The sequence below is a fragment of the Anoplolepis gracilipes genome, chromosome 7 (genome assembly GCF_047496725.1).
Source record: "Anoplolepis gracilipes chromosome 7, ASM4749672v1, whole genome shotgun sequence".
Lineage (NCBI taxonomy): Eukaryota > Metazoa > Arthropoda > Insecta > Hymenoptera > Formicidae > Anoplolepis > Anoplolepis gracilipes.
In genome coordinates, this window is record NC_132976.1 from 13108578 (window position 1) to 13125401 (window position 16824).

General features: G+C 30.5%; 1 protein-coding gene across 19 annotated transcripts in view; it reads right to left on the minus strand.

The window, feature by feature from the left end:
* The window catches only part of LOC140668128 (uncharacterized), a 165270-nt gene that overhangs the window by 116049 nt on the left and 32397 nt on the right, over nt 1-16824 (minus strand). For 4 of the 19 annotated variants that reach the window (XM_072896797.1, XM_072896795.1, XM_072896796.1 and 1 more), the window contains exon 1: nt 5418-6734. The exons of 1 other annotated variant lie outside the window; for it this stretch is intronic. The gene's annotated coding sequence lies outside the window, so the exon portion shown is untranslated. Of the gene's footprint in view, nt 1-5155; nt 6738-16824 lie in introns of those variants that run through there. 14 more of the 19 variants (XM_072896792.1, XM_072896786.1, XM_072896791.1 and 11 more) reach the window with 9 other exon arrangements.

Here is a 16824-nt window from a genome sequence, read left to right on the forward strand (position 1 = left end):
AATCAAATCTAATAGTATTCAATCTAATAATATTTTTCTGATATAATATTGATATGTATAAATTTTTTATTCTAATCAAAAGAAGATGTAGTTAATTTCGTGGTTTTAAAATCTATTCCACAATAGAAGTGTCAATTTTTTAGATTTCAGATACACGCACATACACAAAGCGAGTTTACTCATCAAAGCGCATTTGCAGCGCTTACATATTAGGATGTATGCAAGTAACCTATATAACACATATTCCTAAAAGATGTCTTATTGTCTTTTAGATATCTTTTTATGTTATAGGGGTAAGTATCAGCACGTATTTGCACAGTTATTTTTGTCTCTTAAAATGCAAAATATAATATGTTATATAATAGCAAATACTATAGCGCTTTAAAATTGTATTTTTTAATTATTCATATGAAGTTAGCTCTATTTTTAAATTTTGTATTTGATTAATTGTGATGTATTATGTTACGTTTGTGCCAATTTGTGTCATAAACCATAGCTCCATAATTTAAACATATTTTAAAAAATTAATTAAACAAATTGTCTGGCGCCACACTTTTCAAAATTGGAATTTTTATGCCAATTAATGCTACAAATGCGAAATTACTAACTAAAAGCATATTAGAGGAAATTTAAAAACTAAGAGTTAAGACATTAATAAGGTTCGAGAACTAATAAGAAACGCAGGATAATCGCGCATTGATTTCGCATACAAAAAATTACAAAAATATTGTAATTTTTCTGCGAAACTAATTAAAAACTAAAATTCTTATTATCTCTGCACTTTGTTATGTTGTAATTATTTTTTTTTACAAATTAGCACAAATTTGAGCCGTGTTATACTATTAAAAAAAATCTCCTAATCTCTTTCCGTTTAATTACAAATATTTTTTAACATAAAAATAATATCAACAATTATTTTGGAATGCATTTATAGAAGTTCTATACATTGTGCTACATTATTTTAATTACTACAAAGGGTTAACTAACAAAAAAAACAGATATTTGTAAATATTGATTAAAAAATGAGAGTTAATAAAAAGGAGGGAGTCTAAAAGTCGCCATTTTTGGCCTCAAAAGGGAACTTATGAAACATGTTTTAATACCTTTTCGAAGTTGAAATAAGAAGAAAAAAATGTTTACTCAACTAGAAAACTGCGAGAAATATTTTAGAAATGATAATAATGACTTTAAAAACCAGTTTGACCCAGAATAGTCATTTGAAGATCACATGAAGGTCACGAAGTGAAGTATTTTTTTATTAAGAATATTTTTAATTGAAATGCTTGAAAGTTTTATATTTTGAAATAAAATATAAAATATCTTATAAAACATTCAGTTTTCGGTAATCTTATACTTTTATGAAGAATAATGAGACGCATGAATTAAAGAAAATACATAGTTGTTTTTAAAAAAGTATGTATAATAATACACTTTATGTATGTGTACTTCATTATAACGCTTTGAAAAGCTTTCGAGGTAAGCTACAAGAATATGTGATAAAAAATTAGGGTTTTTACTTAAGAAGTAAAAGGTGACCTTCATGTGATCTTCAAATGATTCAAGGTCAAACCGATAGCACCATCGTATGTCCTCTTCGGAATCATACAACTTTTGTCTGAACCATTTCTTTCTACAATGAAAAGTAAAAAAGTTTTTTGAGAAGAGCGTATATTAAAATCGGACACCCTGTATGTACAGCAATCCTATACAATTTCGTGGTGTAGAATTCATTAAATTAATAAATGGAAATATATTACTCGTTTTAAAACTTTTCTTCTTTTATTAAATCGCTTAAACACAGCTATTTTGATAGACGTTTTAAAAATCATTATTATCATTTCTAAAATATTTCCCGCAGTTTTCTGATTGAATAAACATTTTTTTCCTTCTTATTTCAACTTCGAATGAGGTAACAAAATATGTTTCACAGATTTTCCTTTGACGCCAAAAATTGCGATTTTTAGACCCTCTCCTTTAATATTTTCGAAATTTTTTTGCTTTTACCAGCTTGTGTTGAACGAGCACAACCATTTTTTTCAAAATTAATAAAAAATATTATCAGATCATTATATGATTATCACATAGCTTTTAATGTATAATAGAAATTAAGTTCATTTTTAAAAATACGATACAATGTGGAAAATTTGTACTAGTTTTTGGAAATTTGCTAAAAAGATATGCGCATTACTAAAAAAAAGTGATAATGACAAATACGGAATTAATGAGAAATTTACTTTTTAAGTTTTCTATAATATGCTTTTAGTTATTGATTTTGCGTTATAAATTGGGACAACATAGTATACAATACAATACAATCATATATATAGTATACATACAATACAATTATATATAGAAAATCAATTAATTCAAAAAGTGGCAAGTTAACACAAAATTGTTTTTTTCTTAATTTTCTGAAATATAGTTTAATTTATTGAACTGTGATTTTTGATATAAATCAGCACAAACATAATTAATAAAATACGAAAAGTACAACATTAACTTTACACAGAACATTTAATTTAAACGTGACATCTGTCAAAATCTGGTAATAACAGATGTTACAGATGTGATTTTAAATTTTAATAAGTAATAAATATGTGTATTATTTAATGTGTTTCGGAATGTCTTATTAAATTGTTTTAAAATGTGAAAAATTATCATCGTAGAATCGAATAGAAAGAAAAAAAATTAAATAAAGTTTAAAATATAATTTAAAAATAAATAACTTGAAAACAATTTTACATAAAATATAAAATATTTTTATTAAAAGATATTACTTTAAAATTGTAGATATAAAATCAATTTGTCTAGTTAAGTACTTCAATTTAAGAGTTTATCAGTGATTTATAAAAATTTTAAGATTCAATTAATGAATTTCATGTATTTATTGAGGTTTTTATCGCAAATTATGCAAATAGTGTCAAATCTATTTACATATTATAATAATGTTATCTATAATGAAAAGGAATCAACAAAAAGTAACAAAATCCTTTCTAAAAATTTTTATTTGTCTAAAAAAAGAAACGCACTTCAAGTAAGTTAAAAAATATAGTTAAAATTTTATTTTATAGTACTTCAAAATATAAAATTATTCTACGTAAGCCTTACGTTCTTAAATATGAATTTATTTCAAATATTATTTTTTAAATATTATTCTTTAATAATATTCTTTAATCATATAATCTATTCGTTATAAGTGTATACACAAGTTTAATATTTTTAAAAAATTATACATTTAATGTTTATGAAGTAAAATACCATATGCAATAAAAACAATATGTAATACTTCTTATAAGTGAAGAAGATTTTGAAAAAACAAAAGAAAAAAAAGAAAAAAAATTAAGAAATATAGAAAAAAAATTTAAAAAGAAATATTAAAGAAAAAAAGAAAAATATTTCAATGGTATTATAATTTTTTTCTTAATTTAGATATTATTTAAATAGAGTTAGTTTAAATTATATTTTATACTAAAATTTAATATTATAGTTAATATATGATTAAAACTGTTTATTATTACGTAAGAATATTGGAGTCTCTTATTAGAACCTCTTACTCCATGGTATCTTACTCATATGTGTGGGTAAAAGTTTTTATTACAATTAAAAATTAAATATATATATTTAATTTTATGATTGTAATTTTTCGATTACACCATATGTAGTTATAATATGATAAAAAATATTACCTTTTCTTGCAACTTTAAAGAGTGCAAGTATTGATATTACAGTATTAGAAAGTACTATATTACCAAAGTTATCATTGGATGACAAACCGTGATTGTGGTCATATGCGAAGTATCAAATGATGTACATCAAATGACTACAGCATCCAATATCAACATATCAATAATAAATGATGATATCAGCAATAATTAGAATAAAAAAATATTTTGTTTCTATAAATTATGTTTAATTTTGGTATTTTTTATGTTGTGTTCATCTATCAAACTGCAATCTTTGGAGTTTATTTTCTTTGGAACAATAAAAAAATATACTCTGAATCTTATATATTTTTATTTTACTTGTAATTATTTTTCATTTGATCACAAAATTAATTTGAAAATCGACTGAAGAAAAATTGGAAAGGATTTCTTATGACAATTTGGTCAAACTCTTTCTTAAAATTATGACTTTAGAGCAATTTGAAAAGCGGAATCGTCAAATGAATTAAATAAAATGTAAAAAAAGAAATATAGAAAATAACTAGTTTTTTCTTGTATTCAAAAAAGTTCTTTTTTATTAAACTGTATAATCATATTTCTCATCAATTCAAAGCTGTGTGTATGTATGTATGTATGTAGTGACATTGAGTTTTAAAAACAAGCAACTTTATCAAAATTCAGTTTTCTATGCTGCATATTAATAAAAAAATCTTTTACATATTTCTATAATTTTTTTATTTTGTTGTTATCAATAATAAAAACAATATATGTCACAAACGTAAAAATCGCTATATCTTTTTCTTAATTTGAAAATATATAGATTCATAGATTTTTTAAAATAACTGCATTTTATCATTGAAAATTTTCTATCTAATGATCACCAATGAATCACTAATAATCTTAATATTATGACTTTTCAACATTTATTGGCAATTCTATACGTCACTTAATTTAAAAAAATGCACTATATATTCATGCTATAATGTTTTTATTAAATAAATTTTTGATATGTTAGTTATGTTTTTTTTATTATTTTATTACTATTATTATTTGTCTTTTTTTCGTCTTTTTATTTATTTTCTTTGACAGTTATTATTTTCTTTTTTTCTTTTAGTAAATATATATAATACAAATATAATTTTAACAATATTATTTATTCCTCTAATTAAACACTATCCCTCATTGAAAACATTGTCTCTGCACTATTAAATTCTGTGTGCCTAAAAAGATTACTATAACTCTAAAAGAAAAATAAATTTTTATTTATCTATCTATATTTGTTCCTTTATTTCTCTTTCTTTCTCTCTCTTTCTCTCTCACTCACTCTTTTTCTCTACTTCTTTATCTATGATTAACTTTCATTTGTATAACTCTATTCTGTACAAAAGTAATTACAGCATAATTAAAAAATTACACTGTTATTATTAAAGAATGTAATTATTAAAGAATGATAATGAAAGATATGTATTTTGTACTAATTTCACACAATTTACATAACAATTAAATCTACAATTTCTCGAGTTTTTTCAGGTACTTTCAAATTACTCTACTTAGGATTATTAATTTGCTGCCCTGCAATGCCATTTCGACTAGTTTTGACCCGTTGATACGAATGACGTTTCATGTATATCTTTCTCTTTCTTTCTCTTCTCTCTCGTTTTTCTTTCTGTTTCTCTCACTTTCTCACTTTCTCTCTCTCTTTCCTTTTTCTCTTTCTAGCATTCTATCTCGTTCCTCTTTTTTTTGAAGATATACCTCTGTCAATAGAGGTAGAGCCTCTTGTCGTACAAATTCGCAGTGACTATTAGTTGTAGACGAACTGTTGTCGATGATTAACGCTCATACAGGGATCGCGATTGGTTCTTCTTTGAGACAAGCCTACGAGCTCCATCACTGTGTGTTTCCCGGGGTCGATCTGGGTGGAAATGAGAGCGACCGGGCCCTGAGGCCCGGCGCTGCTCAAGACACAAGCACGATGTTCGCCGTTCGTTAAATTTGGCACACACAGGCAGCCGCTTTGTATGTACGTCGATAAAAATAGCACGATAGAAAAGTGATATTCTGCGCGAAGAGCGTTTGCTCTAAAAATACGACACTATTAACAGAGACTATGCACGCCGGCCGGCCGATGTGCATACACTGAAATATTGGAGCTGAGCGCCGAGTGAAGAGAGAATGCGCGTGTAAGAGAGAGAAAAAGAGAGTAAATGTGAGAGAGAGTGAGATTCGCTCGGTCGACGTTCGCGACCTCGGTTGTGTTCGGCCACATCGGTGCTATCCGCTTCGGCACTAGTCGCCGCGCAGCCACGCTGCTTCCCGGCGATTTTCTCTCCCTCTTAACGCTCACCGTGACTATATATTATGCGACAAGGGCTGCCAACGAGAGAGACTCTCACTATGTCGCGAGCTCTTGCCGCGGAAAGCTGGTATTCGAAGCGTTACTATCGTCGCGTAGAGGGAGAGCACCGGCGCGTGAGGAGACTAGGATCAATAACAGATCTCTCCCTACTCTCGTAAAGCACGATGCGAGGCAAACGAAGCAAACGCATACGCATTTATACACAGAACATACTTGCTCTGCAAATTTTTACCTATAAGCACTTTCGCCTAGATAATGTTTCCGCGATCATTAGACACGTATAAATGTACACATTAGGCTATCGATCTTCAATAAATTTTATGAAATAACATTTAAAGATTGTAACTTATGAAATAACTATAGTGGAGGAATTAATTTGTTGTGCTGTGTTACTTTTGGAATAATTCATGAGCATTTACAACCTGACATTTTTTACATGTTGACCATTTGTATTCTATATTTTTATTTCTTGTATTCTACTATTTTTACATTATATACTACTGAAGAAAGTCCAATCTAAACCAGAAACGTTTACGTCTTCTTAGATTTTGCGTTCTTATTTTATGTGTAATTCACGACATAATTAACGAGTTAATGTATTATTTTTGTGGTCTTTAATTTATTAAAATTGTCGAGTAAACCATTTTTAATTCAATATAATCGTTATTTGCTCCTCAAGTTCTCTTACTATATATTTTGAGTATAAATTATATTTTGAAAATATAATAAGCAAGAAATTATAAAGTACACAGTAATACGATTTATTCACTTATATATACATATACATGATGTATTTTATTCATTCGTGTACACACACACACACACACACACACACACACGCACGCACGCACGCACGCACGCACGCACGCACGCACGCACGCACGCACGCACGCACGCACGCACGCACGCACGCACGCACGCACGCACGCACGCACGCACGCACGCACGCACGCACGCACATAAATATATATATATATATATATATATAAGTCAAGATGTTATTTAGAAATGTATGGAAATATACATGGTGGGCTATTTTAATTGATCCAGTTGAATATCTCGAAAATCAAGGCCGGGAGAGAAAAATGTTTCAGGCAAAAATTGTTTGGTTTCGAGGGGGCCATAAGATGATACCATTAGTCTGACCTTAAAAAGTCAGTTGAAGGTCACGTGAAAATCACCTCAAGTTTTTTAAATGGCACCTCCTATTTTTTGTTACATATTCTTGTAGCTGATGTCGAGAGCTTTCCAAAACACTAGAATTAAATGTTTTTTCATTGAGTATTTTTCGAATTATAAAGCTTCAAAGTTGCAATATTTTGACATAAAATAAAAGATATCTCGTAAAATATTCATTTTTTGATTATTTTACCCTAACACTTTTATGCACAGAATAATGAGACAAATCAATTGGCGTAATTAAAACACATAATTATGTTAAAGTAAAAATGTCTAACTGCTAATTGCAAATTCAGATTTTTTCTTAAAGATTATATTATATATTATATATTTTCATTATATAAAATTTTATATATTTCCGTTATATTACTGCAGTTTTTACTAAGATAATAATAAAATAATAGTAATATTAATAAAATTGCAATTAATTAATAATTGCGCACGCACGCACACACGCACGTGTCACACGCACGCGCCACACGCTAGGCACACGCACACGCGCACGCTACTCACACGCACGCACGCACGTACACGCACGCACACAAGCACACACACACGTACACATGCGCACACACGTACATACACACACACACATGCGCACATACGTACATACACGCACACGCACACACATGCGCGCACGCGCGCACACGCACGCACGCACACAAAAGAGATGTAAATCTGATCGACAACCTTTACGTGGTACACTTTGAGTAATGCTAATGCCGGCGGTATTGTCAATTTCAAGCCTTAAAAAATATTTTATTATAGTGTTTTGGAAAGCTCTAGAGGTAAGCTATAAAAAAATGTAATGAAAAATGGAGAGAGGTTTCATTTAAGAAATTAAAAGTGACCTTTATGTGACCCTTAAAGAATTATTCAAGGTCAAATCAGTGGTACCATCTTATGTCCGTCTCGAAACCATACAACTTTTGTCTAAAATATTTTTTCGTATTTTCCATATTTTTCGAGATATTTGCAATTAAAATGTAACAGCCCATGTATACAGGGTGTCCGGTCGCGACCGCCCCATAGTTTAAGAGCAGATAGAGCAGGTCAAACTGAACATAAAAATCCTCTACCATTTTGCGATTTGCGCAATAATTATTAAACTATTAATTAAAAACGCTCAACAAACAATATTACATATATGTATATACAAAGTGTCCGGTAATAATCGCTCCACCTCTCTAGGGCTGATAGAGCAAGTCAAACTGAACATAAAAGTCCTCTACCATTTTGCGACTTTCGCAATAATTATTAAAATATTAATTAAAAACGCTCAGCATATGCTGAGTGCTATATATAGCGCGCGCTCACACGCTGAGCGTTTTTAATTAATATTTTAATAATTATTGCGCAACTCGTAAAATGATAGAGGACTTTTATGTTCAGTTTGACCTGCTCTATCTGTCCTTGATCTATGGGGTGGTTGCGACCGGACACCCGGTATATGTATATATATATATGTGTGCGTGCGTGCGTGCGTGCGTGCGTGCGTGCGTGCGTGCGTGTGTGTGTGTTCAAAATATATATATATATATATATATATATATATATATACACATACATATATGTATGTATACAGAGTGGTACCAAACGTTCAAGTTTTCGTGATCTAATAAGAAATTTAATACTAAACAAAACAATTGGTTTATATTTATATGGATCTAAAAATGTTTTCTTAAATAGTTACTACCCAACATTTTTAAAATTATTTTTTAATACATTTTTATAAGTATGTTTTTTAATAAAAATTATGAAAACAAAAATTATAGAGATTATATTATCTTTCAATTAAGACCAAAATATTTTTATCACATTCCATAGGTTTTCAAATAATTAGTTTCAAATTTATAAAAAAATAGTTTTCAGATTATTGATAGTAAAGTTTTTGAAAAATATTCTTTATTTATGCGACCTTAGTTAATTTTATTATAACGAATCGTTTAATTACATGCAATTCTAAGATTATTTTTGTATTTATTTGCGCCTTGTGTACCGAGCTAGGCTATTTGTTAATTTTTACTTTCTGCTAATTTTTAATGTTTATCTTGCTTATTTGTTATTCTATTTAAAAATGGCAAAACTCTTGTTTAGAGAAGCTTCCTCCAGTGATTTTGACATTGACATATGTTGTCAAAATAATGACTCTGAGTAACATTCGAAAGGTTTTAACCGTCGCTCGTTATTTATCAAGAAGTTATATTAACAAAAAAGGTATCATGAAGTACATATTACTCTCATACAGTAATTATTATTTATACTATTCCACTTTCGCAATCTAGTTGTAAATGTGATTACGTGAAAAGTGCCGGCTGTTATGAATGATACATTATTTTTTTTTTTTTGACTTTTCAGTTTTTAATTTTATTGAAAATGGCTTGAAATAAAAGGAAAACCTTTAAGCAATGAAGGACCTCACACATTTTACAGGTATAAAACTTTTCCCGGTCAAATTGGCTGAAATTTTAATATGTTGTAATTTAAGTTGTGCTAATGAAAAACCTACAAACATAGAGCCCAAAATTCAAAGCTATAAAAGATACGATAGTTTAAAGTAAGTGAAACTAAAGTTTTAAAAATGCCTGTTTCTCAATACATATGTATATTAAGTTAACGTATATAAAAATATATGTATATAAATGCTTGAAATATATATATATATATATATATATATATATATATATAATGTGTAAGATGTGTGTTATACAAGGTATCCCATTTTAAATTATTACTCCTTTTATTATATCTTCGTAGAATAAAATCTAGTTAAAAATATGTTCAGACAAATGTTGTTTGGTTCGAAGAGGACCATGAGATGATGCCATTGGTTTCGATAACTTTTATAATTTTGATTTTTGGACTCTATGCCCGTAGATTTTTCATCAGCACCATCTAAATTGCAACATATTCAAATTTCATCCAATTTGACGGGAAAAGTTTTATAAAATGTGCGGGGTCCTTTTAAACAATAATTTTTATTTTAAGTTCTTGTTTTAATTAATTTTTATTTTGCGTGTATAATCTTACGTCTGGTTTTTATTAACATTTTTTTTTGTTTATTTATTATATTTTTAATATACAGAGTCTTTCTTTATTTTTTTTATAATATCTCGTAAATTATTGAATTTTTAGCTATCACATCTTTATAATTTTTTACGCTGAATATCGCAAGAAATCGATTTATATAAAAAAATTAGGTTCCATTTAAAAAAAACTTGATTGAGTTTCATATAATCTTGGCACCTACATTCAAGGTTAAACCAACCTTTTATGTTTCCCTTGAAGTCATAAAACTTTTATACAAAACATTTTGCAAAAATTAGTCAGATATAAAAAAATGAGATAGAAACTTTTTAAACACCTAGTGTTTTTATATATTAATATCTCAAAATGACTAATATAAATAACTTTTAACTGTATAACATTGCATTTTCTTATCGTTACTCAGTCGATCAGCCAGAAGTCCGATGATCATCAACCAGGCAGGGGTGGAGGCGCTCTGCATCCTTTTTTAAATGTTTTCAAACGGCCAATGTTTTAAAACGGGTCATCGCTTCGAAGTAAACAATGCTCGGGAAAAATCTGAGCGTTGGTGAACGGTTCCGAACACACATTAGAGTATGTATGTTGGTAGAGGAGGTTAAACGACAGCAATTATACGTGCATGCAAGTGAATAGAATGCGCAAGCTGAATAATTCGTAAATGAAATAAGACGGGAAATCGCTGGTATATTAGTTACAAATTCAATTTAATATCGCGATGTTTCGACGATCGGAAATGCGGTTAATTTCCCACGCATAATTGAGACGGCCCAAGACGGCGAGATTTTAAGAACCGGTCTGTTTATGCTTCGTTATACAGGGTGTCCGATAGCTCGCGCAACACCCTTTAAGGGAAGATAGAGAGTGTTATTCTGAACAGAAAAGTCCTGTATCATTTTGCGATTTGCGTAATAATTATTAAAATATTAATTAAAAACGCTCAGCATATGTTGAGTGCTATATATGGCGCGCGCTCATATGCTGAGCGTTTTTAATTAATATAATAATAATTATTGCGCAAATCGCAAAATGGTAAAGGACTTTTATGTTCAGAATAACACTCTCTACCTTCCCTTAAAGGGTGTTGTGCGAGCTATCAGACACCCTGTATATGCGGATATATATGTACATATATATATGTATATATATATGTATATATATATATGTATATATATATATATATATATATATATATATATATACATATATATATACACAGGGTGTCTCAAAATGACCTATCACCTCTCGGGTGCAGGTAGAGCGGGTTAAATGGAATAGAAAAGTCCTGTGCCATTTTGCGATTTTCAGAATAATTATTGAGAAATTAATTTACAAAGATCGGCAAATCCGGCGCGAGTACCAGCCCGCTGCAAAAAAGATGGCGAGAAGGACGGCCTACCACAAAAAAGATGGCGAGAAAGACGGCCCACCGCTAGGCCGGTCGCTAAATAATAATCGTTAATCTATTGTTCTTATCAACGCTTCTCGTCTATGCCCCTGGTAACCGCGAGGCAATGGCGCCTATTTACGCCGCGCGCGCTTAGCGACCGTCCTTAGGGCCGTCTTTCTCGCCATCTTTTTTGCAGCGGCCTGATACTCGCGCCGGATTTGTCGATCTTTGTAAATTAATTTCTCAATAATTATTCCGAAAATCGCAAAATGATACAGGACTTTTCTATTCCATTTAAGCCGCTCTACCTGCACTCGAGAGGTGATACGGTCATTCTGAGACACCTTGTATGTATATATATATATATATATATATATTTAAACGGCCTCAGAAATTCACCATTAATAGGTGATACGTAAGTCTGGCACACCCTATATATATAGAATGTCCCAGACTTACCATATCACCTGTTAATGGTGGATTTCTGAGTCCATTTGGAGACGAAAATCCTACTATCAAAATATCGAGATATAATAGTTTTCAATCAATAAGAGTTTAAAGTTGACCAATTAGCATGACAAACCTTCGTGCGATCAGGCTCGTCGCATATTGAAAGTGCCCCCACACTAAATTTAATTACCGACATTGAAATATTGATAAATTATGTATTTAATTTACTGTTAAGTTATTGTTACGTAGTAATATTACTATTATTACGTGGTAATTTATTGTTATTAAAATAAATTTATAAACTTATTTCTTTCATTTACCGTTAATAAATTTGTTGCGCGCGGAATTACGAGGATTTTCTGTCATTGCAAGAATATTCTAATAATAAAATTTATTAATTTCAATATGCGACGTACCTGAGCGCGCGAAGGTTTGTCATGCTAATTGGTCAACTTTAAACCCTAACTATATGAAAACTATTGCAACCTCGACATTTTGGTATTAGGATTTTCGTCCTCAAATGGCCTCAGGGATACACCATTAACAGGTGATATATACATATATATACAGGGTGTCCCATTTTAATTCTTTTAGTCGAATATCTCGAAAACCAAGCCTGAGAGAGAAAAATATTTCAGGCAAAAGTTGTATGGTTTCGAGAGAGAGATAAAAATAAGATAATACCATTGGTCTGACCTTGAAGAGTCATTTAAAGGTCACATGAAGGTCATCTCAATTTTTTTAAATAGCACCCCCTATTTTTTGTTACATATTTTTGTAGCTAACTTCGAGAGCTTTCCAAAACACTATGATAAAATGTTTTTTTATTAAACACTTTTCGAGTTATAAGGCTTCAAAGTTGCAATATTTTGACATAAAATACAAGATATCTCATAAAATATTCATTTCTCGATTATCTTATCCTAATACTTTTATACACAGAATAATGAGACGAATCAATTGATGTAAAGAAAACACATAGTTATCTTTAAGAAAAAATCTGAATTTGCAACTAGCAGTTACACATTTTTACTTTTACATAATTATTTGTTTTAATTACGCCAATTGATTTTTCTCGTCTTTTTGTGCATAAAAGTATTAGGATAAGATAATCGAGAAATGAATATTTTACGAGATATCTTGTATTTTATGTCAAAATATTGCAACTTTGAAGCCTTATAACTCGAAAAGTATTTAATGAAAAAACATTATATCATAGTGTTTTAGAAAACTCTCAAGATAAGCTACAAGAATATGCAAAAATATATAGAGTGTTCCATTTAAGAAATTCAAAATGACCTTCACGTGATCTTCATGTGACTCTTCAAGGTCAAACTAATAGCATCATCTTATATCCCCCTAGAAACCATACAACTTTTGTTTGAAACATTTTTTTGAATTTTCCATATTTTTCGAGATATTTTACTGGAGGAATTAAAATGGGACACTCTGTATATATATATATATATATATATATATATATATATATATATATATATATATTTAAAATCGTATCCCATTCAATTAAAAAATAAGGGGTAGGGTAGACTGGGTACAGTTGTAACGGAAGGTCGGTTGTAACATCGCAAATAACTCGACAACCGCTCACGATGGCGCATCTTACTCAAGAGGTGAAGGGGGCCGATGGCATGTACGAACTTGCTTGCCAGTTGTCCGCGTCGCAACGCGCGTGCTGAGTGTGTTAGGAGGAATTTTTGTGTTTTTGCAACAAAAAGTAAGTATTTGATCATAAACTATTTTTCATTTTCTTCTCTTACTGTGCATCCTACACATATGCGCATTATTTTCTAACAATAGCTGGACATTGAAGAATAAATATATAAATATTTCGTTTTGCTATCATTAGCCATTTTTTATAAAAATGAAATAATATCAAGAAGCAGTAATTCAGGACGATTGTAACACTCTTTCTGTGGTAGGTTGTAACGTTACAACCGTACCCACGTATATCAAACTAGTATATCAAATTGATTATTTTGTTTTGTATATCAAACTACTTGTATATCAAATTGATTATTTTGTTTTGTAGATGCCATACGTATGCAAACGTCTAACAAAGAGAGCAGAACATGACATAACCTGTTATATGAAGGCGTACGAAGATATAAAAAATGGGATGTCAGTACGATCGGCAGCAAAAAAATACAATTTATGTCATGTTTCCCTAACAAGATATAAAAGAAAAAAGGAAGCTGCTATCGATAATGTAAATTTTCCTGTAGAAATGGGTTATAGAGCTCATAACAAAGTTTTCACTCAAGAGCATGAAAGAGAACTATCAAAATATTTGATCCGTTGCACCGACATATATTTTGGACTTACAAAAAAAGAAGTAAGAAAATTGGCATTTGAGTTAGCTATAAAGTATGACCTTGCCAGACCAAACACCTGGGATGAAAACGAAATGGCCGGAGAAGAATGTTTCGTTTCTTTATGACAAGAAATGCCGAATTGTCAGTAAGAGCAGCCCAAGCAACCAGTTTGGCCAGGGCTACAAGTTTCAATCGAACAAATGTTGAAGCTTTTTACGATAATTTAGAAAAAGTCTTGAATCATCATCATTTCAAGCCACAAGATTACTATATGGACGAGACTGGAGTTACGACAGTTCATAAACCTAACAAAATAATAGCCAAACGTGGAACACGACAAGTAGGAGCCATAACCTCAGTTGAACGTGGAACGCTTGTTACATTAGCTGCTGCTGTAAATGCTTTGGGTAACACTCTACCGTCTATGTTTGTTTTTCCAAGAGTTAAATTCCAAGATCATTTTATAATGGGTGGACCTGTTGGTTGTGTTGGTGCGGCAAATCCATCAGGCTGGATGCAGGAAGATAATTTTTTAGTCTTTTTGAAACATTTTCAAAAGTATTCAAATGCTTCTCCATCTCACAAGGTATTACTGTTGATTGACAATCATTCATCGCATGTCAATATAAAATCTCTGGACTTTTGCAAGGAGAATGGGATCGTCCTTTTATCATTTCCTCCACATTGCACACACAAGCTCCAGCCGCTTGATAGATCTGTATATGGGCCACTTAAGAAAACCATTAACACTGCCAGTAATGCTTGGATCCACAACAATCCAGGAAAAACTATGAAAATATATGATATTCCTAGTATCGTTGCTATCGCTTTTCCATTGGCGGTGACTTCATCCAATATTCAAGCCGGTTTCAGAAATACTGGAATATTCCCATTCAATCAAAATTTATTTACTGAAGTTGATTTTGCTCCGTCGTATGTAACGGACAGACCAAATCCTAATGCTCCTATCGAAACAGTAAACATGAATCCTTTAAATTCTGTTGAGATGCCGACTGAAACTCAAGACCAGCAAGAGATTTTTCAAGATTTATCACCAGATGAGGTTGCAACTGAAGAAAGAGCTAAGACTGCCAAAAATCAGCAAGACTTTTCAACTGAAGCATCGAAAGAAGTGACTTCTAAACGCGATACACTGACAAGTGCACTATCTGAAAATACAAATACACCATCGACCAGTAATGTTATTTTTTCACCGGAACTAGCCTCTCCCAAAAGCTTCTGAAAGAAAAATTACAAACAGAGAAAGGAAGAAAAGATACACGGCAATTTACACTGATAGTCCTGAAAAAGAAATAACAAAAAAAGAAACAGAGAACAAAAAGAAGAGAGCACAGTCGAAAAAGGAATTAAAGAATTTTGCTGACAAAGAAAATAAAAAGAAGAAAAGTGCAAACAACAAAAAGAAAAACACAACGCATATCAAAAGAAAAGACACTCTTCCTCAGGATACATCTTCTGTGGATAAAGATTGTTTGATATGTGTTGAATCTTATAGTAAGAGCAAGCCTAGAGAAAAGTGGATCCAGTGTGTCGATTGTAAGAACTGGGCTCATGAGAAGTGCACTGCTGGAAATCAGTATTATGTGTGCCATAATTGTGATACCGACTAATCACATTTACTGTTTTTTCTTATCTTAAAAAAAGTTTATTTCATTGTTTTTTTTGTTTTGATTTTAATTGATTATAAAGAAAATTATATTTTTATAGTTTTCTATATTTTTTGTTTGAACTTAAAAAAGTTTATTTCATTATTTTCTTCATATTTAGTAACTGCAGGTTAAATTCATTATAAGAAAAGCTAATAAGACTTCTAGATTAAATCTGATTCGAATACTATTTACTGTTACTATAATACTCGTTTATTACTATAATACTCGTTTAATTTTAAGTTTATTAATATAACATTAATCAAAATTACTGTGACTAAGAAAAGTATTTTTAGTTAATTAGTTACGTTATAAAGCGTAAATATTTGTGCCTTATTAACTGTGATAGTCTAATGATGGCTGATTGTTCACTTTTTGCTCACATAAACATTATTTTTCTACTAATTTTGGAGCTCTTTATATGTGTTACTATCGACCCTACCCCCTGTTACAACCGTCCTGAGGCTGGGGTAGGTTGTAACATTTTACCGTTCACTTTTTAGACCTCTCTTCTGAATCCTAATCGTAGTAACAAGGAACAAAAGTATTGCCTGTTTGTAGCCAAATGATGACACTTTATGAAACACTAATCATTTTTTATGTAGCTGTTATAATCAAAATTTCTACAAGCAATGAAGTCAAAATGTTACAACTGTACCCAGTCTACCCTACCTTCTTTTTATCCCCCTAAAAGTCCCCTCAAAAAATTTTCCTACGCGCCAAGTAATCAGTCCCCATG